General features: G+C 49.7%; 1 pseudogene; it reads left to right on the top strand.

Moving 5' to 3' along the window:
- The first annotated feature begins 9,466 nt into the window (after positions 1-9,466).
- Positions 9,467-9,877, top strand: LOC147095968 (histone H3-like; annotated as a pseudogene).
- The last annotated feature ends 16,401 nt before the right edge of the window (positions 9,878-26,278 follow it).

Genomic DNA, 26,278 nt, shown 5'->3' with positions numbered 1-26,278 from the left:
TTGTTAAGCCCACGCTGCGGGCTTGCTGGCCAATTAAGAGAAAGCCGGTGTCAGATGACGTCAGTTGATGACGCGTCATCTGCTGTTTTTTTTTTATTTTTTAAAAAGGGGACACGCTCATTTTTGTTTGACAGGTGATTTTTCAGTGTTTGACAGCATTGAGGTGCTGCAAACACTGACAATCACTGTACAAAGGTGAGCCCTTGCACCCAGGCTCCCCAGAGACTCTCTCCTTAGGATAAAACAGATGGCAGCCGCAGGTGAGGTTACAGAAGTGATCTGTCACTGGTGAGAGAGGTTCTCCCAATGAGCTGGGACTACACAAACACTTCAAACCTTATTACCTACAGAAAAGTCTAAAAACATTAAAAATGATTTTCCCAGCATTTCCTTACCTCTGAAACTCACCAGTGTACCATTGGATCCTTCACACCACTTCTGCAGCTGTCATCAATGAAGAAACAATACAGCAGGCTCACAACACGCCACACTCACCTGGCGTGGTGTCCGGACGTCGGGAAGCCCGCAGTCACATGGCAAAATTGGAAAAAACCTCTTAACTGCCTGTTAACAAGCAGTTAAGTGGCTATAATCCTCTTCACGCTGCTAGGAGTCGGGTCCCTGTGCCAATCGGGGATCCGACTCCCGGGAAGATTGATTGGAGGTGGGTTGGAAGTGGGTTTGGGACCCGCTGCCAATCTTTTTGATTTTGCCAGCAGTCCCGCCTCCAAACCCGACTCCTGAGCGCTGGCAAAATCGAGCCCTTTCTGTCTCCAGTTCGAATACAATCATGTAAATACAGCATTACTCGCGTCACAGTTTTATCCACAGGACCTCAGCATTTTACCACATATATTAGTGACTTGGTTAAAGTAATAAAGAGTTGTATATCCAAGTTTGTAGGTGAGACTAATTGAAGAGGCACTGTAAGCTGTGTGGATGGGAGCAGGAAGTTACAAGGGGATATAGACAGACTAAGTGAGTGGCAGATGGAGTATAATGTGGAGAAATGTGAAGTTATCCACTTTGGTAGGAAAAATAGAAAAGCAGAGTATTTTTTAAATGGTGAGAGATTGGGAAATGTTGGTGTTCAGAGGGACCTGGGGATCCTTGTACACGAATCACTGAAAGTTAACATGCAGGTACAGCAAGCAATTAGGAAAGCAAATGGTATGTTGGCCTTTATTACAAGAGGATTTGAGTATAAGAGTAAAGACATCTTACTGCAATTATAAAGGGCTCTGGTGAGACCACACCTGGAGTATTGTGTGCAGTTTTGGTCTCTTTACCTAAGGAAGGATATACTTGCCATAGAGGGAGTGCAACAGAGGTTCACCAGACTGGTTCCTGGGATGGGGGGATTGTCCTATGAGGGGAGATTGAGTAGACTGGACTTATAGGGGGAAAAATTCGGTTGCTTTGCGCCTCCTGTTAGCGCCCTAAGACGCTAACAGGGCGCAAAGCAACTAGCGCCCGGGCGCGGTGCCGCCAACGCTTCCCGCAAAATTCAGCGGGAGGTTAGCAGCGGCAGTAACCGTTAATGCCCCGCGGAGCTGCGCCGCCGGTGATGACGTCATTGCCATGTGCAGCGCCCCGGCCGTGATCTTCGGTAGCGCCCCCTGACTTACTGCCAGACGCTATGTCCGACAGGGTCAGGGGGGCCTACCTGCGGCCGGGGCAGCGCTATTTAAAGGCGATGTGCCGGGCAGCCATTTTTGTTGCTGACCGCCTGCCAGCACCTGCCTGCGCTGCCTTCCCCGACCTCCTGAGCACCCCCCCCCGCGGAGTGCCGGCTGCGCTCCATGAGCCATGCACTTCTCTTGAGTGCCGAGATCTTTTGCTGGCACTCCGATCCCTGGTAGCCCAGCTGGGCCCCGGGTCACGCTGCGCAAGGCCCCCCCCCTTTAAGAAGGGGAGGAAGGCCTGCAATACCGCGGTACGTAGCGCCACGATATTTCCTCGCAGCGCCCCAAGAGGGAGGCGGGGTGCTTCCAGTAGCGCCCCGCTTCCCTCTTGGGGCACTACCACTCAATTTCGGCCGCAGGGGCGCTAATTTTTAGCGCCCCAGCAAAGTTAGCGCCCCAAAGTGGGCGTGACTCCATTTTTCCCCTATATTCTCTGGAGTTTAGAAGAATGAGAGGTGATCTCATTGAAACATACAAAATTCTTACAGGGCTTGACAGGGTAAATGCAGGGAGGATGTTTCCCCCTGGCTAGGGAGTCTAGAACTAGGGGTCACAGACTCAGAATAATAGTTCGGCCATTTAGGACTGAGATGAGGTGAAATTTCTTCACTCAGAGGGTGGTGAATCTTTGGAATTCTCGACCCCAGAGGGCTGTGGAGGCTCAGTCGTTGAGTATATTCAAGGCAGAGATCAATAGATTTTTGGATATTAGGAAAATCAAGGGATATGGGGAAAGTGCAGGAAAGTGGAGATGAGGCAGAAGATCAGCCATGACCTTATTGAATGGTGGAGCAGGCTCAAGGGGCCGAAAGGCCTACTCTTGCTTCTATTTCAGATGTTCTTAAGTGAGTGGGCAAAACTATGGCAGATGGAGTACAAGGTGGGGATGTGTGAGGTCACCCACTCTGGATCTGAGAAAGACAAAGCGGAATATTTTCTTCATGGTGAGAGACTGGGAGAACAGGAGGAGCAAAGGGATTTCGGTGTCCAGATACACAAATCACTAAAAGCTAGCGCCTGGACAGAGCCAGCCTTAGGGAAAATGGCGCCCTGGGCGAACTTGTACCTTGACGTCCTTTGTTTGAGTTTAAGTATGTAGTAGCGGAAATTTCAGAAATAAAGCTGTAATCTCAAACCAAACGAGGAAATGACACAAAATTCAATTCAATTTAATTCAAATAATCAACAATATAAGTCAAAAAATAACATTATAGCTAAGTGACAAATAAACTAAACATTAAATTAAACACTAAACTAATAAATAACAATAATGGGGCATAGCTTTAAAGTAATCGGTAGAAGGATTAGAGGGGAGTTGAGGAGAACTTTTTTCACCCAAAAGGGTGGTGGGGGTCTGGAACTCACTGCCTGAAAGGGTGCTCGCTGACCTACATTGGAAAGCAGCGCCTTAATTTCAAAATTCTCATTCTTGTTTTCAAATCCCTCCATGGCCTCGTCCCTCCCTATCTCTGTAATCTCCTTCAGCCCCACAACCCCTCGCGATATCTGCGCTCCTCTAATTCTGCCCTCTTGAGCATTCCTGATTATAATCGCTCAACCTTTGGTGGCCGTGCCCTAAGGCCCTAAGCTCTGGAATTCCCTGCCTAAACCTCTCCGCCTCGCTACCTCTATTTCCTCCTTTAAGACGCTCCTTAAAACCTACCTTTTTGACCAAGCTTTTGGTCACCTGCCCTAATTTATCCTTTTGTGGCTCGGTGTCAAATTTTTTGACTTCAAATACTCCTGTGCAGCGCCTTGGGATGTTTTACTACGTTAAAGGCGCTATATAAATACAAGTTGTTGTTGTGGTAGAGGCAGAAACCCTCATTACATTTATAATGCACTTGAAGTGCTGTAACCTACAAGAGCTGGAAAGTGGGATTAGGCTGGCTCAGACACAGGCACGATGGGCCGAATGGCCTCCTTCTGTGCCGTAAATTTCTCAGCTTCTATGAACAAATAAAAAACTCTGTTCACCAAGATTCCAAGACTCGGAAGGTGTCTCTGCCTTTGCTGCCGCAAGCTCCGATAGTGCTGGCGACCCGTGCTCCCTCTAAGCTGTACGCAGCAATCTTGAAGGTACTGCGCAGGCCGTTCACGAGCTCCCATGTGCGGCCGCTCAAAGAATTTAAAGGTACCGCGCATTGAAAAAACTGGCCGCGCACAACAGCGAAATCTTCCAGGGAACCTTGCAGTGTCACAAGAACATAAGAAGTAAGAGCAGAAGTCGGCCACACGGCCCCTCGAGCCTGCTCTGCCATTCAATAAGATCAAGGTTGATCATCGACCTCTACTCCATTTTCCCGCCCGATCTCCATATCCCTTGATTCCCCCAGAGTCCAAAAATCTATCGATCTCAGCCTTGAATATATTCAAAGACTCAGCATTCACAGCCCTCTGGGGCAGAGATTCCAGAGATTCACAACCCTCTGAATGAAGAAATTCCTCCTCATCTCAGTCTTAAATGGACGACCCCTTATCCTGAGACTATGCCCCCTAGTTCTAGACACTCCAACCAGGGCAAACAACCTCTCAGCATCTACCCTGTCAATCCCTTTCAGAATCTTGTATGTTTCAATTAGATCTCCTCTAATTCTTCTAAACTCCACAGAGTATAGGCCCATTCTACACAATCTCTCATCATAGGACAGCCATCTCCTCCCAGGCATCAATCTAGTGAACCTTCCTTGCACCGCCTCCAAGGCAAGTATATCCTTCCTTAGATAAGGAGACCAAAACTGTGCACAGTACTCCAGGTGTGGTCTCACCAAGGGCCTGTACAACTGTAGCAAGACTTCCTTACTCTTATACTCCAACCCCCTTGCAATAAAGGCCAACACGCCATTTGCCTTCCTTATTGCTTGCTTGGGAGGAAGTTATGCTTCATTTGTACAGTAACTGCGCTGAGTTCTGGGCACCACACCTCAGGAAGGATGTACTGGTCACCAGAATGTTACCGGGGCTCGGGTGGTTAGGTTATGAGGATTGGTTGCGTAGACTGGGCTTGTATTCCATGAGTTTAGAAGATTGAGCGGGTGATCCGACCGAGGTGTTTAAAACCATAAAGGGATGCGATCGGGTAGATGCGGAGAAATGATTTCCTCAGGTGGGAGGGAGTCCAGATCAAAGAGGCGCAATCTGAAAATTACAGCTCGGCCGTTCAGGAGTGAAGTCAGGAAGCACTTCTCGGCCAACAAATGAGCGTAGGCCAGTTTTGGAGCTGTTCGGGGTGCGGTCGCATCGTGGTTATTTTTATTCGTTTATGGGATGTGGGCATCGCTGCCAAGGCCGGCATTTATTGCCCATCCCCAGTTGCCCTTGAGAAGGTGGTGGTGAGCTGACTTCTTGAACCGCTGCAGTCCGTGTGGTGAAGGTACTCCCACAGTGCTGTTAGGGAGGGAGTTCCAGGATTTTGACCCAGCGACGATGAAGGATCGGCGATATACTTCCAAGTCAGGATGGTGTGTGACTTGGAGGGGAACTTGGAGGTGGTGGTGTTCCTATTCCCCTGCTGCCCTTGTCCTTCTAGGTGGAAGAGGTCGCGGGTTTGGGAGGTGCTGCTGAAGAAGCCTTGGCGAGTTGCTGCAGTGCATCTTGTAGATGGTACACACTGCAGCCACAGTATGCTGGTGGTGGAGGGAGTGAATGTTTAAGGTGGTGGATGGGGTGCCAATCAAATGGGCGACTTTGTCCTGGATGTTACTGGACTAGTAATCCAGAAAGTCCTGGACTAATGATCTCAGAGACAGGTGTTCAAATCCCACCACCACAGTAGCTGGGGAATTTAAATTCAGTTAATTAATTAAATAAACCTGGAATACAAAGCTAGTATCAGTAATGGTGACCATGAAACTGTCAGATTGTCATAAAAACCCATCTGGGTCACTCACGTCCTTTATTGGAAGGAGATCTGCCATCCTTACCTGGTCTGGCCGAAATGTGACTCCAGACCCACAACAATGTGGTTGATTCTTAACTGCTCCCTGAAATGGCTGAGCAAGTCACTCAGTTGTACCAAACCGCTACAACAAAGTCAGCACTGTGGGAGCACCTTCACTTCACGGACGGCAGCGGTTCAAGAACGCGGCTCACCACCAACCTTCTGAAGGGCAACAAGGGATGGGCAATAAATGCTGGCCTTGGCAGCAACGCCCACATCCTGGGAATGAATAAAAACAATTTTTAAATCGACGCAGTGAATGATCCAAAGACGGAGGCTTAAAGATCGCGACAAATTGGACCTTGGGCCTCATCCACGTAGTCGCGGTGAGCTGCCTGCGCCGACGTCACTTCCCCAGGCAGCTTACCGTGACTGAAGAATTCAATCAATTTCGGGCCCCCTGCCTCGCTGGCAGCGGCCCTCCGGTGATCTGATTGAGGTATTTAAAAACATAAGAATTAGGATCAGGAGTCGGCCATTCGGCCCCTCGAGCCTGCTCCGCCATTCAATGAGATTGTGGCTGATCTTCCACCTCAACCCCACTTTCTCGCCCCAGCCCCACATTCCTTGATTCCCCCAGAGTTCAAAAATCTATCGATCTCAGAGTCAGCTGTGGCTCAGTGGGTAGTACACTCGCTTCTGAGTCAAAGGGTTGTGGGTTCAAGGCTAGGTTAAAGGCGCTGTATAAATACAAGTTGTTGTTGTTGAATTCTGAATTTCCCGCCCTCCAGCCGGCTTGGGCATATGGCGAGGTTTAGTTCTGGGATTGAAAAACGCTCCAATCAGATCACGCGGAACCAACCAATCAGCTTGGTGTAGTCCCAGCCGGACGGAATGACAGCTGTCAACCAATCGGCTGGCGGTGGGCGGTTGCGGTTCCGCGAATCGGGTGTCAACCAATCGGCGGGTTCTCAGCTGGAGCCTTTAAAAGGCGCGGCGGGGCTGCGGTTATTCGGCTCCCGGAGGAGCGGCGAGAGGAAGAAGGAGAATAAAATGGCAAGGACCAAGCAGACGGCGCGCAAGTCCACTGGGGGCAAAGATCCCCACAAACAGCTGGCCACCACTGTACCAATTCCCATTTTAAAGCTTTGAGTCAACATTATTTTCCAGTTAATCAGTGACTCGTAATCAAGCCATTCAGGACAGAAGCTGCCAGGTTCATTAACTGCTTTATGCTAAATCCTCTGATCTCAGTCAGGATTGGATAGGCTGGGGTTGTTTTCTTTGGAACTGAGGAGGCTGAGGGGAGACCGAATTGAGGTGTGTACAATTATGAGGGGCCTAGATAGAGTGGATAGGAAGCATAGATAGGATGGATACTGAGGAGCTTTTTCCCTTCGTAGAAGGGTCAATAACTAGGGGGCATAGATTCAAGGTAAAGAGCAGGAGGTTTAGAGGGGATTTGAGAAAGAACTTTTTCACCCAGAGGGTGGTTGGAGTCTGGAACTCACTGCCTGAAAGGGTTGTGGAGGCAGAAACACTCACAACATTTAAGAAGCATTTGGATGAGCACTTGAAATGCCATAGCATACAAGGCTACGGACCAAATGCTGGAATATGGGATTAGATTAGACAGGGCTTGATGGCCGGCGCGGACACGATGGGCCGAAGGGCCTCTATCCGTGCTGTATAACTCTATGACCTATTTCCTTTAGCAGAGAGGTCGATAACCAGGGGGCGTAGATTTAAAGTAATTGATTGGAGGTTTAGAGGGGAGTTGAGGAGAACACTTTTCACCCAGAGGGTGGTGGGGGTCTGGAACCGGCGTACCGTGGCTGCAGTGTGTACCATCTACAAGATGCACTGCAGCAACTCGCCAAGGCTTCTTCAGCAGCACCTCCCAAACCCGCGACCTCTTCCACCTAGAAGGACAAGGGTGGGAGAGGCAGAGACCCTCATCACATTTAAAAAGTACTTGTATATGCACTTGAAGTGCCGTAACCCACAAGGCTACGGACCAAGAGCTGGAAAGTGGGATTAGGCTGGGTAGCTCTTTGTCGATCTGCGCGGACACGATGGGCCGAATGGCCTCCTTCTGTGCCGTAAATTTCTATGATTCTATGGTTCTACAGCGCCTTTGAAAGAAGAACTTGAAAAACTAGCGGGGAGAAAGATCGAATTAAAATCATTCATTCTGCATGTCCCGCCCTCCGGCCGCTCGGGGAGAACTCCCCTGCTCTTCCGGGGGATCTTTTACATGCACCTGAGAGAGCAGGCGGGACCTCAGTTTCATCCGAAAGACGGCCCCTCTGACAGTACAGCGCTCCCTCAGCACTGCACTGGAGTGTCACCCGAGATTTCTGTGCTGAAGTCTCTGGTGTGGAATTTGAGACCCACAACACCTTCTGGACGGAGTCCCTGTTCCACGTTTATACAGAGTGTGAGAGGTTGCAGCCCCTCTTCCACTATTTGAAGGGGCTGCTCCTTGATTTTTGGCTGCACTTCAGTCCCACGCTCCTGATCTTTGGTCACCCGGTGCAGAGGGGAGCGGGCAGGTCGGAGGGACCTCCTCCTAGGACTGCTCCTGGGCCTGGTCACAGTGGCCATTAACTGGTCCAGGCAGCAGGCAGTCGAGGGGGTCGTTCGGCCCGATTGCCGCGGCCACATTCGCGCCCGGGTGGCCCTGGAGATGGAGCACGCGGTGTCCACCGGCACACTCGAGGCCTTCCGTGACCAGTGGGCGCCACGGAGACTGGAGTGCATCATCACCCCGGCCAATGCAATTTTAATTTGATTTGTTAAGTTTCATTTGATTTTTTTTTGTTAAGTTACAGTTTTTGTTTATTGATCGTACCAAAAGAGCAATGCCTTCTGGACTCAGAGGCGGAGTGTGCTGCCCACTGTGCCACTTGCTGTGATGCCCCAGCTGTTGAATATGCCGGTGACACCATTGGTCATGGGAATGGCCCGTTGGCTGAGGCCCCAGAGATCCGCACGATGCCCGTGGAGCTGCATATAAAAAAAAGTAGGTGGGGAAAAATGTGGCGTGGAGAAATAATGAAGTAAAGCCTTGAATTCTACCCCGCCCCTGCGGCCTCCCTCCTTGCCCCCTTCTCTCTCTCTCTCTCCCTCTCTCTACCTCTCTTTCTGAGAGGAATCTTAATTATTTTATTGATTGATGATTGAGCAGAGGGAAGAAGGTCCCTCTCCCATCAATTAACAAAGGGAGAGGTGTGCCTTCATTTAACAGCACCCTCTGCTCAAGGAGCAAAACAAAAACTGTGAATGATGGTTTGTGACTTTGTACAAAGAGCTGAGACCTGAGCTCTGTAATGTCATTAACTGTAAATAAAATATTCACATTTTAAATTAAGAAAAAAAGACTTTGGATTCTGAAATAAAAACAGAAAATGCTGGAGAAACTCAGCAGGTCAGGCAGCATCTGTGAAGAGAGAAACAGAGTTAGCATGACCTGAAAAGGTCGACAACGTTTCAACGACCTGAAACATTAACTGTTTCTCTTTCCACAGATGCTACCTGACCTGCTGAGTATTTCCAGCATTTTCTGTTTTTATTTCAGATTTCCAGCACCTGCAGTATTTCCTCTTCTTACTTTGAATTCTGAATTTCCCGCCCTCCGGCCGACTTGGGTGTGGAGAGAGGTTTAGTTCCGGGATTAAAAAACGCTCCAATCAGATCGCGCGGAATCAACCAATCAGATTAGTGTATTACCGGCCGGACAGACGCCAACTGCCAACCAATCGGCGGGCGGCTGCGGTGTGACCAATCGGGTGTCTCTTCTGCCCGAACCATCTCGGTTGGAGCCTTTAAAAGGCGCGGCGCAGCGGGGCTGCGGTCATTCGGCTCCCGAAGGAGCGGCTAGTGGAAGAAGGGGAATAAAATGGTGAGGACCAAGCAGACGGCGCGCAAGTATACCGGGGGCAAAGCTCCCCGCAAGCAGCTGGCCACCAAGGCAGCCAGCAAGGGCGCCCCGGCCACGGGCGGGGTGAAGAAGCCCCACCGCTCCCGGCCTGGCACCGTGGCCCTGCGGGAGATCCGCCGCTACCAGAAGTCCACCGAGCTGCTGATCCGCAAACTGCCCTTCCAGCGCCTGGTCCATGAGATTGCGCAGGACTTCAAGACCGACCTGCACTTCCAGAGCTCGGCCGTCATTGCTCTGCAGGAGGCCAGCGAGGCCTAGCTGGTGGGGCTCTTCGAGGACACCAACCTGCGCGCTATCCACGCCAAGCGGGTCACCATCATGCCCAAGGACATCCACCTGGCCCGGCGCATCCGTGGCGAGCGGGCCTGAGGGACCCCCGACTCATCCCCACCCCACCGGACCGGCGGCACCCGGAAATACGGCTATTTTCAGAAGCACCCAACCCAATCGGCAGAGAGCGGCGACCGGCTCTTCACACCGAGCCCTGCACCCGGGACACACAACATCCCCCGGGCCCTTCACACCGAGCCCGGGACACACAACATCCCCCGGGCCCTTCACACCAAGCCCGGGACACACAACATCCCCATGGCCCTTCACACCGAGCCCAGGGCACACAACATCCCCCGGGCCCTTCACACCGAGCCCGGGACACACAACATCCCCATGGCCCTTCACACCGAGCCCGGGACACACAACATCCCCCAGGCCCTTCCCACCGAGCCCTGCACCCGGGACACACAACATCCCCCCGGGCCCTTCACACCGAGACCGGGACACAAAATACCCCGGGCTCTTCACACCGAGCCCGGGAGACACAACATCCCCCGAGCCCTTCACACTGAGCTCGGGGCACACAAATTCCCCCGGGCCCTTCACACCGAGCCCGGGACACACAACATCCCCCATGTTAAATCCATGAATCTTTAGGTAGTGGTCCTTCAAATAATCGACAGAGACTGCAGAGGAACAATCAACAGGTGTTTACTGGATGAGGGTTGCTCTAAAACTAAGCAGTACAGATCCCTACTCAGGGTTATATACAGGTGTGGTCACTGCCGGTACTACAGTATACAGCAGCTGTAAAAAGTAGTTCTCCCCTTAAAGGAACATACACTACAATTCCTCCCCTTTTAGATTAACAGTACCATAACATTCATTTAACAATTAACACTTTTAACATGCAATATTAACTGAAAATAGTCCATTTATAAATTCAGTCTTTGGGGCGGCTTCCTGACCCTTTCTGGATAGCGCCTTTCCTGAGTGTCTTGCTCTTGGTGTGGAGACGATTCTGGCCCCCTGTCATCGGTTGGTTCATCAGCTTCCGATACAGGTAGCATCTACCCCAGAAACAGTCGTATGTCGGGTTCATTACCAGGTACGCGAGACATGGGGTTGACTCGTTCCTGCGACGCTAGGATCTGATCGACATGGCGTCTCACAATGTTCTCCCCAACATCCACTGTGTACATTAGTGGCCCCTGCCGTGTGCATATCGTTCATGGTTGCCATTTCTCTGTTCGGTAGTCGCGGGCCAAGACTGGTTGCCCTACATTGAAGCTCCTTGTCGGCTTCTCATAGATGTGCTGGAATTGCTTATTCTCAACATTTCTTCGTACATTTGGTCTGAGCAAATCCAGACGAGATCTCAACCTTCGGTTAAAGAACATCATGGTCGGGGTCCGGTTGTTAACTGCATGTGTCGCATTTCTGTAGGCTAACAGGAAATTGTCCACCTTATGCTACAGTGGAATGTCGTCATCGCACATGGCCCTTACTGCCTTTTTAAAGGTTTGTAAGAACCTCTCAGCCAATCCATTTGTGGCTGGATGATATGGGGCGGATGTGTAATGCCTTACCCCATTCCTTTTCATAAATTTCCGAAACTCTTCGGACACAAACTGTGGTCCGTTATCAGAGCAAATCTGCTCTGGCAAGCCGTTCCTGGCAAAAATGGTCCATAGGACTGCAATCGTTTTCTCCGTGGTGGTGGAGGACATTTTGATCACCTCAGGCCATTTCGAGTGCGCATCCACGGCTATTAAAAACATTGAGTCCATGAATGGACCAGCAAAATCAATATGCACCCGTTGCCATGGAGAGGAGGGCCACTCCCATGGGTGTACAGGGGCATGTGGTGGTGCATTTTGGACTTTCTGGCATCCTGAGCAGCTCTTTCTCAGGTCCTCGATTTGCTGATCGATCCCCGGCCACCACACATAAGCCCTAGCAAGGCTTTTCATTTTCACCCCTCCCAGATGGCCTTCGTGAAGCTCATTGAGCACTCTCTCCCTTAACTTGGGTGGAATTACCACTCGAGATCCACACATCAAGTTCCCCTGGCATACTGACAGCTGTTCTCTTCTGGATGAGAATGCTGGCAACAGTGAGTCGCCATGTGTTGGCCATCCCTTCACCGTCAAATCATATACCCGAGACAGTGTCGGGTCATTTCCGGTCTCCTCTATATCCGCGTTAGTTACTGGCAAGCGTTCAATTATAGACGAATAAAATATTTCGACAGGGTCCACTGCTGGTGCTTCCTCCGCAGTAGGCAGTGACATGCGTGATAGCCCATCAGCGTTTCCATGCTGTTTCGTGCCCTTATACTCTATTTCATATTGGTTCGCCCCTAGAAAAAGGGACCATCTTTGTAGCCGTTGTGCAGTCATCACCGGAACGCCCTTCTTTGGATTAAAGATGGAGACAAGTGGTTGGTGGTCAGTCAGCAAGGTGAACTTCTGCCCGTGCAGACAGTGGTTGAACTTTTTCACTCCCCACACTAGGCTGAGGGCCTCCCTGTCAATCTGGGCGTAGTTACGCTCGGCTGAGGTTAGTGAGCGAGACACAAAGACTACTGGCCTCTCCAAGCCGCCCGGGAATTTGTGCGACAGCACCGCTCCAATACCATAGGGTGATGCATCACACGCCAACCGAATTGGTAGTGCTGGGTTGAAATGAGCCAACACCTCTTTTGATGTGATCAATTCTTTGCACTTCTGGAAAGCTCGCTTACATTCGTCATTCCACTTCCATGGTACCCCCGTTTGCAGTAGGGTGTTCAGTGGGTGTAGTACTGTAGACAAATTCGGCAAGAACCTATGGTAGTAGTTCACCAGCCCGAGGAGCGACCACAGTTGTGACACATTTTCCGTTGCTGGAGCCTTGGCTACTGCTGCAATCTTTTCAGGGGACTTATGTAACCCCTCTTCATCAATAACGTGGCCACAATATGAGATCTGCTTCTGGAAAAACTCGCATTTGTGGCGATTAGCTCGGAGCCCATATTCCTTCAAGCTAGTGAGCACCTGCTCCAGGTTGGCGAGGTGATCACTGTCATTTTCGCCCGCGACCAGGTTGTCGTCCAAATAACACTGGGTCCCTGGAATCCCTTGCAGGACTTGATCCATTGCCCTTTGCCAAATAGCTGGAGCTGATGCTACATCGAACACCAGCCGGTTGTATTGGTAGAGACCTTTATGAGTGTTGATTGTGAGGTACTGTTTCGAGGCTTCTACCTCCATTTGCAGGTACGCCTGGGCCAGATCAATCTTAGTGAAGCGTTTTCCTCCAGATAGCGAGGCGAAAATATCTTCAATCCGCGGAAGCGGATATTGTACAGTGTGAAGGACTGGGTTCACTGTCACCTTAAAGTCCCCACAGATGCGAATCTTCTTTGGTTCCCCAGGCGTATTACTCAACGACCTCTTCATTACAGGAACGATGGGTGTAACCCACTCGCTCCAGTCCACTTTGGACAGTACTCCAGAACGTTCCAAACCTTCCAGCTCTGCTGGACGGATCGCTTAAGGCACCGGTTTGGCCTTAAAAAACTTTGGGCTTGCATTTTCCTCTATTTTGATCATCGCTGTTATGCCTTTTAGTGTTCCGAGTCCCTCCTGGAACACTTCTTGCGTCAGTTAGCATTTTTGACAGTCGTCCAGTTGTGACGTCGTCATCCTTTTTGGCATCTACCGTCAGTGCTTGTATGGCATGCCAATCTAACTCTATCTTCCGGATCCATTCACGTCCTAGTAGTGGTGGTCCTCCATCTGGCAATACATATAGGTCCATTTTTGGTGTTTCCTTGCCGTTATATATAACGTTCACCCTTATTTTTCCTTTGGGGTAGACTTTTTGCCCCGTGTACGTCTTCAAGACAATCTCTGTATCTCTCAAGGGTATATGTGAGAATAGCCGCTTGTAGTCCCTTCGGTTTATGACTGTTAGGGCTGATCCTGTGTCCAATTCCATTTGCACTTGGACTCCGTCTATCTTGAGCGTGACCCAGATAGTTTGGTGATCCTCCATTTTGGTTACATTATGTAGTTTCAGACAACCCAGCTCCTTGCTTCCGGATCCGGTCTGTATCACCTTTCTGTTCGTCTGAACTACTCTCTGTCACCTTATGTACCTTTTTGTACTTCTCCTGTGGAGGTTTCTTGCTGCTGGTTTGCTTTCCCGACCTGCAGACTCTTATTAGGTGTCCTACTTTTCCACACTGTCTGCACATTTGGTGCTTGAACCAACAATCCTTATGGTCGTGTGTTGTTCTGCCGCAGCGATAACACTTCATTGCTCCATACGACATTTCATTAGTGCCATATTCTTGCGGTCTCCGTTGTATCTCTGCAGCGCCCCGTGCGGCTGCTTCGTGTGATACTGCCATGTTGAAAGCCCTGTCCAGCGTAAGATCCTTTTCTGATAGAAGCCGTTTCTGGGTTCCTTCACTTTGAAGCCCACACACAAACTTGTCCCTTAAAGTATCTGCTAGTCCCGTTCCAAACTGGCAGTGTTTCGATAGCTTGCGCAGTTCCGTTAAATACTCAGCATTGCTTTTGTCTTTTTGCTGGTTCCTTTTGTGAAACTTAAATCTTTCTGCTATCAGCAGCGGTGTGGGGTTTAAGTGGTCCTGTAGGATTGCCACTATGCTTTCAAAATCCTTTTCCACTGGCTCCTCTGGGGTGACTAGGTTTCGCAGTAAGCCGTACGTTTTTGCACCCATGGAATTCAACAATACTAGTGCTTTCCTGGCATCTGGCACTTCATTCGCCTTGCAGTACACTTCTATGCGTTCTACATATGTCGCCCAATCTTCGACTTCATTGTCGAACGCTGTGACCCTGCCACTCTTCTGCATCCCTGGGTGTGGTTAGACTGGCTAAAAATGGTGTCTCCCGCGCTCTCCCTTCTTCTCCGCTGGCTCAAAATGGCGTCTCCCGCGCTTCCCTTTCTTCTCCGCTGCGGCCCAAATGGCATCTCCCGCGCTTTCTTTTCTTCCCCCGCGGATGCTGCTCAGCCCTTGAAACCGGCCGCGCTCTGCGCATTTTCCTGCGCGCTTCTCTCGTTGATGCCGCTTGGTCTTCAACCCAGGCTGCACCCTGCGCGCTTCACCCTCTCTCGTTGACGCCGCTCGATCTTCAACCCCGGCTGTGCCTTGTGCGCTTTACCCTCTCTCTTACCTGTTGACGCTGCTCGGCCTTTTTCTGTGCCGTCGGTCGGCTCCCGCCGCCGCTGTCCGGGAAGGGACTGCGCCGTACCTGCTGCCAGCCTGCTGTGCTGGATCATCACGACTGGAGAACCAAGCCCAGCTCTCTACAGCCTCCTCTGCGATGCTCAAGTCCTCCCTGGATGGTCGACGCCAAAACTGGTGGAATCGGCCTCCTTCTTCAGAGTTGCAGGTAGGTTCGAAACGACTCGTCGCCAATGTTAAATCCGTGAATCTTTAGGTCGTGGTCCTTCAAATAATCGACAGAGACTGCAGAGTACAATCAACAGGTGTTTACTGGATGAGGGTTGCTCTAAAACTAAGCAGTACAGATCCCTACTCAGGGTTATATACAGGTGTGGTCACTGCTGGTACTACAGTATACAGGAGCTGTAAAAAGTAGTTCTCCCCTTAAAGGTACATACACTACACCCCGGGACCTTCACACTGAGCACGGGACACACAACATCCCCCGGGCCCTTCACACCGAGCCCGGGACACACAACATCCCCCGGGCCCTTCACACCGAGCCCGGGACACACAACATCCCCCGGGCCCTTCACACTGAGCCCGGGAAATACAACATCCCCCGGGCCCCTCACACCGAGCCCGGGACACACAACATCCCCATGGCCCTTCACACCGAGTCCGGGACACACCGAGCCCGGGACACAACATCCCCCTGGCCCTTCACACCGAGCCCGGGATACACAACATCCCCCGGGCCCTTCACACCGAGCCCGGGACACAACATCCCCCGGGCCCTTCACACCGAGCCCGGGACACATCACATCCCCCGGGCCCTTCACACCGAGCCCTGCACCCGGGACACATCACATCCCCCGGGCCCTTCACACTGAGCCCGTGACACACAACATCCCCCGGGCCCTTCACACAGAGCCTGGGACAGACAACATCCCCCGGGCCCTTCACACCGAGCCCGGGACACACAACATCCCCCGGGCCCTTCACACCGAGCCCGGGACACACAAAATCCCCTGGGCCCTTCACACTAGCCCGGGACACACAACATCCCCCGGGCCCTTCACACCGAGCCCGGGACACACAACATCCCCTGGGCCCTTCACACCGAGCCCGGGACACACAACATCCCCTGGGCCCTTCACACCGAGCCCGGGACACACAACATCCCCCGGGCCCTTCACACCGAGCCCGGGACACACAACATCCCCCGGGCCCTTCACACCGAGCCGGGGACACAACATCCCCCGGGCCCTTCACACCGAGCCCGGGACACATCACATCCCCCGGGCCCTTCACACCGAGCCCGGGACACACAACATCCCCCGGGCCCTTCCCACCGAGCCCGGGACACAACATCCCCCGGGCCCTTCACAGCGAGCCCGGGACACAACACCCCCCCCGGGCCCTTCACACCGAGCCTGGGACACACAACATCCCCGGGCCCTTCACACCGAGCCCAGGACACAACATCCCCCGGGCCCTTCACACCGAGCCCGGGACACAACATCCCCCCCGGGCCCTTCACACAGAGCCTGGGACACACAACATCCCCCGGGCCCTTCACACCGAGCCTGGGACACACAACATCCCCCGGGCCCTTCACACTGAGCCCGGGACACAACATCCCCCGAGCCCTTCACACCGAGCCCAGGACACAACATCCCCCGGGCCCTTCACACTAGCCCGGGACACAGAACATCCCCCGGGCCCTTCACACCGAGCCCGGGACACACAACATCCCCCGGGCCCTTCACACCGAGCCCGGGACACACAACATCCCCCGGGCCCTTCACACCGAGCCCGGGACACACAACATCCCCCGGGCCCTTCACACTGAGCCCGGGACACACAACATCCCCCGGGCCCTTCACACTACAATCACTGTCGAACATCCACAATCAGAAATATTAACCTCCAATTGAATCACTCCTTTAATATCAAGGCTATTTAAGCCTACTTTCTGTGTTCTCTTCATAATCACAAATCTTAAAAGACTTGCGTTTATGCAGCACCTTTCACCACCTCGGGACGTCCCAAAGCGCTTCACAGCCAATGAAGCAATTTTTGGAGTCACTGTTGTAGGAAACGCGGCAGCCAATTTGTGCACTGCAAGCTCCCACAAACGGCAATGTGACAAAGACCAGATAATCTGTTTCTTAGTAATGTTGGTTGAGGGAGAAATATTGGCCAGGACACCGGGGATAACTCCCTTGCTGTTCTTCAAAATAGTGGCCGTGGGATCTTTAACATCCACTTGAGTGAGCAGAGGGGTGAACACAAGTTTACTTTCTCCAATCTCTCTCCACAAGTGTCTCTTGACATTTCTCCTGGCTCTTGATTTTGAGGTTGTGACACCCTTCTTATCCGATAATTCCTTTCAACCTTAAAAAACTCAATCCAATCACCCCTCAACTTTATATATATTCCAGGGAATACAAGCCTACTTTCTGTAATCTCTCCATGATTGTGAATCTTAACCTCAATCAAATATTAATTGTACTGGGCTGGGCACCAATTTATTCACTATTCCAAATAAGTTTTGGTCATATTCCAATAGTTCATACATGGTCTATGTTACGGGGAGCCGTGGGTGCCCGTGTGTCATGCAACACAAAAGCCCACTCAGTCTGGAAAGTATCTTCAGCACAATTTTATTACAAGTTAACAGGGGAACACCTATCCGTAGACAGATGTTCTCCGATTGTTACAATCCATTGCCTTTTATACAGTTTTTGCTCTAAGTCGTGACTTACATCAAACAATTGGCTTCGGGTGCAAATTCTTGCGATCCGTGTGCACATTCTGACCTTTACATTAGTCTTTTGACCCCATACGTTATCTTCACCTCATTCCTTAATTAGTAACTAATGGTTTATGTACCTTACTCAATTCGTAACTGACCGTTTGACCATTTGACCACATTACACCATACTTCCCTCTGGGACATGTACAAAACAAATCTTTATATGGTTGGATGTATGCTCGGTTCCCTAATTCCCTTATTTTTAGCTAATGAGCCCCTTTCTCCCTTTTAACCCTTTCAGTACCCCCTTTTGGTCCTGAATAATTCCTTTTAATCATTGACCAACCCAATTATTTCTCCTATTATGGTGTCCTGCCGGGGTGGTGATCAAATCCAACCCATTGGGTCACCTTGTTTGTATAATCATGTTATCCTGATTTCTACGCCTCCTACATCTTTTCCATCGGCATATTATCCATCCACTTACATAAGTTTACAAGCATCAAGGTTATTTGTACTATGCATCCGTTAAGCAGGTCTTTCTCCCAAGCCTTTGCTCGTTCGTAGTAATAGTCCGTCTGCTCGATGGGAATCTGCCCAGGAGGTTTCTGCAACAATTACCACCGAGCAGCACACATCACTATTTTATCAAGGTTGTGTACATTTCTTCCATCTCCTTTCTTTTTTGTTCTCTACGTTTTTTACCGGCGGCACATGCTGCTATTCCTAGTCCTATTGCCAGAGCCAATTGTATTATCACTAATATGTGAGAAGTAATGCGGATCCATGGGTGGATGTTGACATTCATCCCCCAATCCCACAGCTTCTTATACCATGGGACTTCCTGTAGTTCTACTTCTATGTTCCTTTCTAGTTCCCCAAGATCCTTTTGCAACATTACGTATTGTTTCACCATTTTACTTAAGCCCTCTTTTATCTCTTGCAGATCCTCTGGCAGGCGGGGTATCGGAATCCATTTCTTCATAATTGACCAATTCGTCCCTTAAACTATCTGGCACATTTAGTTTCATTTCTTCCCTTAAGTGTACATACACCAATCTGGTGTGTCCAATTGTCACAGGGATCTTTGGTGTGAAGCAGAAGTTAGGCATTGTGATTACACATACAAGGTTACTATATTGGTACTCAGTCTCTGTGGTGGCTATACAATACACCCCTCTGCCTCTATATCCCGAGCGGGTGTAATGGTGACCGACATGTGAAACTTCCAACATGCACCCTTCTGTCTTATTGTAGCCACACTCATCCTTAGTGTTGTGTATGTGCTTTAAGTCAGAACTACTTTTTACAGCTCCTGTATACTGTAGTACCGGCAGTGACCACACCGGTATATAAGCTGTGCGCATGCCTCTGTACCCCAGTCTAGAGATTACCCTCCTCCAGTAAAGACCCGTTATTTGTTTATGTACAGCATCCGTGTAATTATTTATCCACTGAACCACGGATCCAACAGTGGCGATGAGTGTTGATGCGAATCTACCTGCAACATAAAACAAAAAAATTTTTTTTTTTAAATAGTCGAGTCCAGGAACACGGGCGTCGACCGCGAGCAACCGCCCAGCAGTCAGGCAGAGATCCAACTTCGCTGGGGAGACTGTGGAGAGCCGAGCTTGGTTCCCCAACCACAACGAGCAGTAAGAGACTGACGACAGGTCCAGAGCAGACCCTTCCCGAGCAGCGGCGGCTGGAGCCGACCGATGGCAGAGAGAGAGAACCGGGCAGCGTCGACGGGGTAAGAAAGAGGGTGAAGAGAGCAGGGCGCAGCCGGGGGTTGATCACCGAGCGGCGCCGAGGAAAAATACTGCAAACCGGAGAGAGGGTAAGAAACAGCCGGGTTCTAGACGGAGCGGCGTCGACAAATATCAAGAGAAGAATGCGCAGAGCACAGCCAGGGATCACGGGCTGATCAGGGTCCACGGGGCAAAGCAAGGGGAGACGCCATTGAGCCACGGAGAAGCAGGGAGAGCGCGGGAGGCGCCATTGAGAAGAAGGAAGAGCGCGGGAGACGCCATTTTGCAAAGCCGCAGCGGAGAAGACGGGCGAGCGCGGGAAGGAAGGAAAGCGTGGGAGACGCCATTTTGTGCCAGCGGAGAAGAAGGGGAAGCGCGGGAGGCGCCATTGGTGATAGTTAACGCACAACCAAGGATGCCGAAGAGTGGCAGTATCTCTACGTTCGACAATGAAGTCGAAGATTGGGCGACATATGTGGAACGCATTGAGGTGTACTGCAGGGCGAATGAAGTGCCAGATGCTAATAAAGCACTAGTTCTGTTAAATTCCATGGGTGCAAAAACTTATGGGTTACTGCGAAATCTAATAACCCCAGAGAAGCCGGTAAACAAGAATTTTGAAAGCATAGTAGAAATCCTACAGGACCACTTAAACCCCACACCGCTGCTGATAGCAGAACGATTTAAGTTCCATAAAAGGAACCAACACAAAAACGAAAGCAATGCTGAGTACCTAACAGAACTGCGCAAGCTATCAAAATACTGCCAGTTTGGAGCGGGACTAGCAGGCACATTAAGGGACAAGTTTGTGTGTGGGCTACAAAGTGAAGGAACCCAGAAACGGCTTCTATCAGAAAAGGACCTTACGCTGGACAAAGCTTTCAGTATGGCAGTATCACACGAAGCAGCCGCAAGGGGCGCTGCAGAGATACAACGGAGACCGCAAGAAGATGGCACCAACGAAATGACCTATGGAACAGGGAAGTGCTATCGCTGCGGCAGAACAGCACATGACCAGAAAGATTGTTGTTTCAAGGACCAAGTGTGCAGACAGTGTGGGAAAGCAGGACACATAGCAAGAGTCTGCAGGTCTGGGAAGAAAACCAACAGTAAGAAATCGCCACAGGAGAAGTACAAAAAGGTACACCAGGTGATGGACAGTGGTTCAGACGAACAGAAAAGTGACACAGACTCCGGAAGCAAGGAGCTGGGTTGTCTGAAACTACATAATGTAACCAAAATGGAGGATCACCAGACTATCTGGGTTACACTCAAGATAGACGGAGTCCAAGTGGAAATGGAATTGGACACTTGGTTAGCTCTAACAGTCATAAATCAAAGAGACTACAAGCGGCTATTTTCACATATACCCTTGAAAGCTACAGAGATTGTCTTGAAGACGTATACGGGGCAAAAAGTCTACCCCAAAGGAAAAATAAGGGTGAAAGTGACATATAAAGGTCAGGAAATACCTAAAATGGATAGATATGTATTGCCAAATGGAGGACCACCACTGCTAGGACGTGAATGGATCTGGAAGATACATTTAGATTGGCATTCCATACAGGCACTGAAGGTGGAGGCCAAAAAGGATGACGACGTCACACCTGGACGACTGTCAAAAATGCTAACTGACGCAAAAGAAGTGTTCCAGGAGGGACTAGGAACACTAAAAGGCATAACAGCAACAATTAAAATAGAGGATAATGCAAGCCCAAAGTTTCTGAAGGCCAGACCAGTGCCTTATGCGATCAGACCAGCGGTTGAAGCAGACCTGGAAGGGTTGGAACGTTCAGGAGTACTGTCCAAAGTGGACTGGAGCGAGTGGGCTACACCCATCATTCCTGTAATGAAGAGGTCGTTGAGTAATACGCCTGGGGAACCAAAGAAGGTCCGCATCTGTGGGGATTTTAAGGTGACAGTGAACCCAGTCCTTCACACGGTGCAATATCTGCTTCCACGAATTGAGGATATTTTCGCCTCGCTATCTGGTGGTAAACGCTTCACCAAAATTGATCTAGCCCAGGTGTACTTGCAAATGGAGGTAGAAGAAGCTTCAAAACATTACCTTACGATCAACACCCATAAAGGTCTCTATCAATACAACCGGCTGATGTTTGGAGTAGCCTCAGCTCCGGCTATCTGGCAAAGGGCGATGGATCAGGTCCTGCAAGGGATTCGAGGGACCCAGTGTTATTTGGACGACATCTTGGTCACAAGCGAAAATGACGGTGATCACCTCGCTAGTTTGGAGAAGGTGCTCGCCAGATTAAAGGAATATGGGCTATGAGCTAATCGCCACAAGTGCAAGTTTTTCCAGAAACAGATCTCGTATTGCGGCCACGTCATCGATGAAGAGGGGTTACATAAGTCCCCTGACAAGATTGAGGCAGTAGTCAAGGCTCCAGCACCGGAAAATGTGTCACAACTGAGGTCGTTCCTCAGGCTGGTAAACTATTACCACAAGTTCTTACCAAATTTGTCTACGGTATTACACCCGCTGAACACCCTACTGCAAACAGGGGTACCATGGAAGTGGGATGACGAACGTAGACGAGCTTTCCAGAAGTGTAAAGAATTGATCACATCAAAAGAGGTGTTGGCCCATTTCAACCCAGCACTACCGATTCGGTTGGCATGTGATGCATCACCCTATGGCATTGGAGCGGTGCTGTCGCACAAATTCCCCAGACGGGTTGGAGAGGCCAGTAGTCTTTGCGTCTCGGTCACTAAACTCAGCCGAGCGCAACTACGCCCAGATTGACAGGGAGGCCCTCAGCCTAGTATGGGGAGTAAAAAAATTCAACCACTATCTGCATGGACAGAAGTTCACTTTGCTGACTGACCACCAACCACTTGTCTCCATCTTTAATCCTAAGAAGGGCGTGCCAGTAATGACTGCACAGCGGTTACAAAGATGGTCCCTGTTTCTAGGGGCGAATCAATATGAAATAGAATATAAAGGCACGAGACAGCATGGGAACGCTGATGGGCTATCGCGCCTGCCACTGCCTACTGTGGAGGAAGCACCAGCAGTGGACCCTATCGAGATATTCTATTCATCGATAATTGAACGATTGCCAGTAACAAACGCGGATATAGAGAAGGAGACCCGCAATGATCCGACGCTGTCACGGGTATATGAATTGACGGTGAGGGGATGGCCAACACATGGCGACTCACTGTTGCCAGCATTCTCATCCAGAAGAGAACAGCTGTCAGTATGCCAGGGGACAGTGATGTGTGGATCCAGAGTGGTGATTCCACCCAAGTTAAGGGAGAGAGTGCTAAATAAGCTACATGAAGGTCATCTGGGGGGAGTGAAAATGAAAAGCCTAGCTAGGGCTTATGTGTGGTGGCCGGGAATCGATCAACAAATCGAAGACCTAACTAAGAGCTGCTTAGGATGCCAGAAGGTCCAAAATGCACCACCACATGCCCCTCTACACCCATGGGAGTGGTCCTCCTCTCCATGGCAACAGGTGCACATTGATTTCGCTGGTCCATTCATGGACTCAATGTTTTTAATAGCACTGGATGCTCATTCAAAGTGGCCTAAGGTGATAAAGATGTCTTCAACCACTACAGAGAAAACGATTGCAGTCCTACGGACCATATTTGCCAGAAACGGTTTGCCAGTGCAGATCTGCTCTGATAATGGACCACAGTTTGTGTCCGATGAGTTCCAAAAATTCATGAAAAGGAATGGGGTAAGTCATTACACATCCGCCCCGTATCATCCAGCCACCAATGGATTGGCTGAGAGGTTCGTACAAACCTTTAAGAAGGCGATAAAGGCCATGTGCGACGAGGAAATTCCACTACAGCATAAGATGGACAATTTCTTATTAGCCTACTGAAACGCGACACATGCAGTTACCAACCAGACCCCGGCCATGATGTTCTTTAACCGAAGGTTGAGATCTCGTCTGGACTTGCTCAGACCAAATGTGCGAAGAAATGTTGAGGACAAACATTTCCAGCACATCAACGAGAAGCCGACAAGGAGCTTCAATGTAGGGCAACCAGTCTTGGCCCGGGACTATCGAACAGAGAAGTGGTAACCCGGAACGATATGTACAAGGCAGGGGCCATTAATGTACACAGTGGATGTCGGGGAGAACATTGTGAGACGCCACGTCGATCAGATCTTAGCATCACAGGAATGCGTCAACCGCATGTCTCGAGTACCTGGGGATGAACCCGACATACCGGTAGCATCTACTTCAGACCCAGTAGCAGTGGAACCCGATGAACTACCCGATGAAAGGGGGTCAGAATCGCCTCTGCACCAAGAACAAGAACCTCCGGAAAGGCGCTATCCCGAAAGGGTCAGGAAGCCGCCCCAAAGACTGAATCTATAAATGGACTTTTGCTATTGAATGTACATGTAAAAATGTAATTGTTATTTGAATAGTAAGGGGGTATTAATCTAAAAAGGGAGGAATTGTAGTGTATGTGCTTTAAGTCAGAACTACTTTTTACAGCTCCTGTATACTGTAGTACCGGCAGTGACCACACCGGTATATAAGCTGTGCGCATGCCTCTGTACCCCAGTCTAGAGATTACCCTCCTCCAGTAAAGACCTGTTATTTGTTTATGTACAGCATCCGTGTAATTATTTATCCACTGAACCACGGATCCAACACGTAGGGCCTTCTCCTACTGGATGTGGGCATATCGTAAGTGTACCTTTCCCATGGCATCCGTTTAGGGAGACTCCTACATAAGAAATAGGAGCAGGAGTAGGCCATACGGCCCCTCGGGCTTGCTCCGCCATTCAATAGGATCATGGCTGATCTGAATCTAGAGTCACGTCCACTTCCCTGCCCTCTCCCCGTAACCCCTAATTCCCTTATCTGCTAGGAAAATGTCTATCTCCATTTAAAATGTATTTAATGTTGCAGCTTCCACAGCTCTCTGGGGTAGCAAATTCCATAGATTTACTACCCTCTGAGTGAAGAAGTTTCTCCTCATCTCAGTTTTGAAAGGGCAGCCCCTTATTCTAAGATTATGCCCTCTAGTTCTAGTCTCACCCATCAGTGGAAACATCCTCCCCGCATCCACCTGATCAAGCCCCCGCACAATCTTATGTGTTTCGATAAGATCGCCTCTCATTCTTCTGAACTCCAATGAGTAGAGTCCCAACCTACTCAACCTTTCCTCATACGTCAACCCCCTCATCTCTGGAATCAACCGAGTGAACCTTCTCTGAACCGCCTCGAGAGCAAGTATATCTTTTCTTAAATATGGAAACCAAAACTGCACGCAGTATTCCAGGTGTGGCCTCACCAATACCCTGTATAACTGCAGCAAGACTTCCCTGTTTTTATACTCCATCCCCCTTGCAATAAAAGCCAAGATTCCATTGGCTTTCCTGATCACCTGCTGCACCTGCATACTAACTTTTTGTGTTTCATGCACCAGGACCCCCAGATCCCTTTGTACTGTAGCACTTTGCAGTTTCTCTCCATTTAGATAATAAATTGCTCTTTGATTTTTTCTGCCAAATCTCTGCCCACTCACTTAGCCTGTCTATGTCCTTTTGCAGGTTTTTTATGTCTTCCTCACTCACTGCTTTCCCTCCCATCTTTGTATTGTCGGCAAACTTGGATATGTTGCACTCGGTCCCTTCCCCCAAATCGTTAATATAGATTGTAAAGAGTTGGGGTCCCAGAACTGACCCCTGCGGAACACCACTAGTTACTGATTGCCAGCCTGAGAATGAACCATTTATCCCAACTCTTTGTTTTCTGTTAGATAGCCAATCTTCCACCCATGCCAGTATATTACCCCCGATCCCGTGATTTTTTATCTTGATCAGTAATCTTTTGTGTGGAACCTTGTCAAATGCCTTTTGGAAGTCCAAATACACTGCATCCACTGGTTCCCCTTTATCCACCCTGTATGTTACATCCTCAAAGAATTCGAGCAAATTTGTCAAACATGACTTCCCCTTCGTAAAACCATGCTGACTCTGTCCTATTAAATTATGTTTATCCAAATGCTCTGTTACTGTTTCCTTAATAATGGACTCCAACATGTTGCCAACCACAGATGTTAGGCTAACTGGTCTATAGTTTCCAGCTTTTTGTCTACTTCCCTTCTTAAATAAGGGTGTTACATTAGCAGTTTTCCAATCTGCTGGGACCTTTCCTGAGTCCAGGGAGTTCTGGAAAATGATCACCAATGCATCCACAATCCCTACCGCCACTTCTCTCAAGACCCTAGGATGTAGGCCATCAGGTCCGGGGGATTTATCCGCCTTAAGTCCCATTATTTTACTGAGTACCATCTCCTTAGTGATTTTAATCATGTTTAGCTCCTCCCCCCCCATTGCCCCTTGTTTGTCCAGTGTTGGGATATTTTTAGTGTCCTCTACTGTAAAGACTGATACAAAATATTTGTTCAGCGTCTTTGCCATCTCCATGTTCCCCATCACTAGCTTCCCAGTCCCATCCTCTAAGGGACCAACGTTCACTTTAGCCACCCTTTTTCTTTTTATATAGCTGTAGAAACTCTTGCTATCTGTTTTTATATTTTTTGCTAGTTTACATTCATAATCTATCTTCCCTTTCTTAATTAATCTTTTAGTTATTGTTTGCTGGCTTTTAAATGCTTCCCAATCTTCTATCCTCCCACTGGATTTGGCTAATTTATATGCCCTTGTTTTCAGTCGAATACTATCCTTTATTACTTTACTAAGCCACGGATGGCTGTCTTTTCTTTTACTCCACTTTTTCCTCAGTGGAATATATTTATCTTGAAAGATGTGAAATATCTCCTTGAATGTAGACCAC

The sequence above is a fragment of the Somniosus microcephalus genome, unplaced genomic scaffold (genome assembly GCF_052327205.1).
Source record: "Somniosus microcephalus isolate GS21.2 unplaced genomic scaffold, FLI_Smic_1.0 unresolved_chr1, whole genome shotgun sequence".
In the NCBI taxonomy this organism is placed as follows: Eukaryota; Metazoa; Chordata; class Chondrichthyes; order Squaliformes; family Somniosidae; genus Somniosus; species Somniosus microcephalus.
Note: the sequence above shows the minus strand (reverse complement) of the source record. Positions and strands in the feature narration are given on the sequence as shown.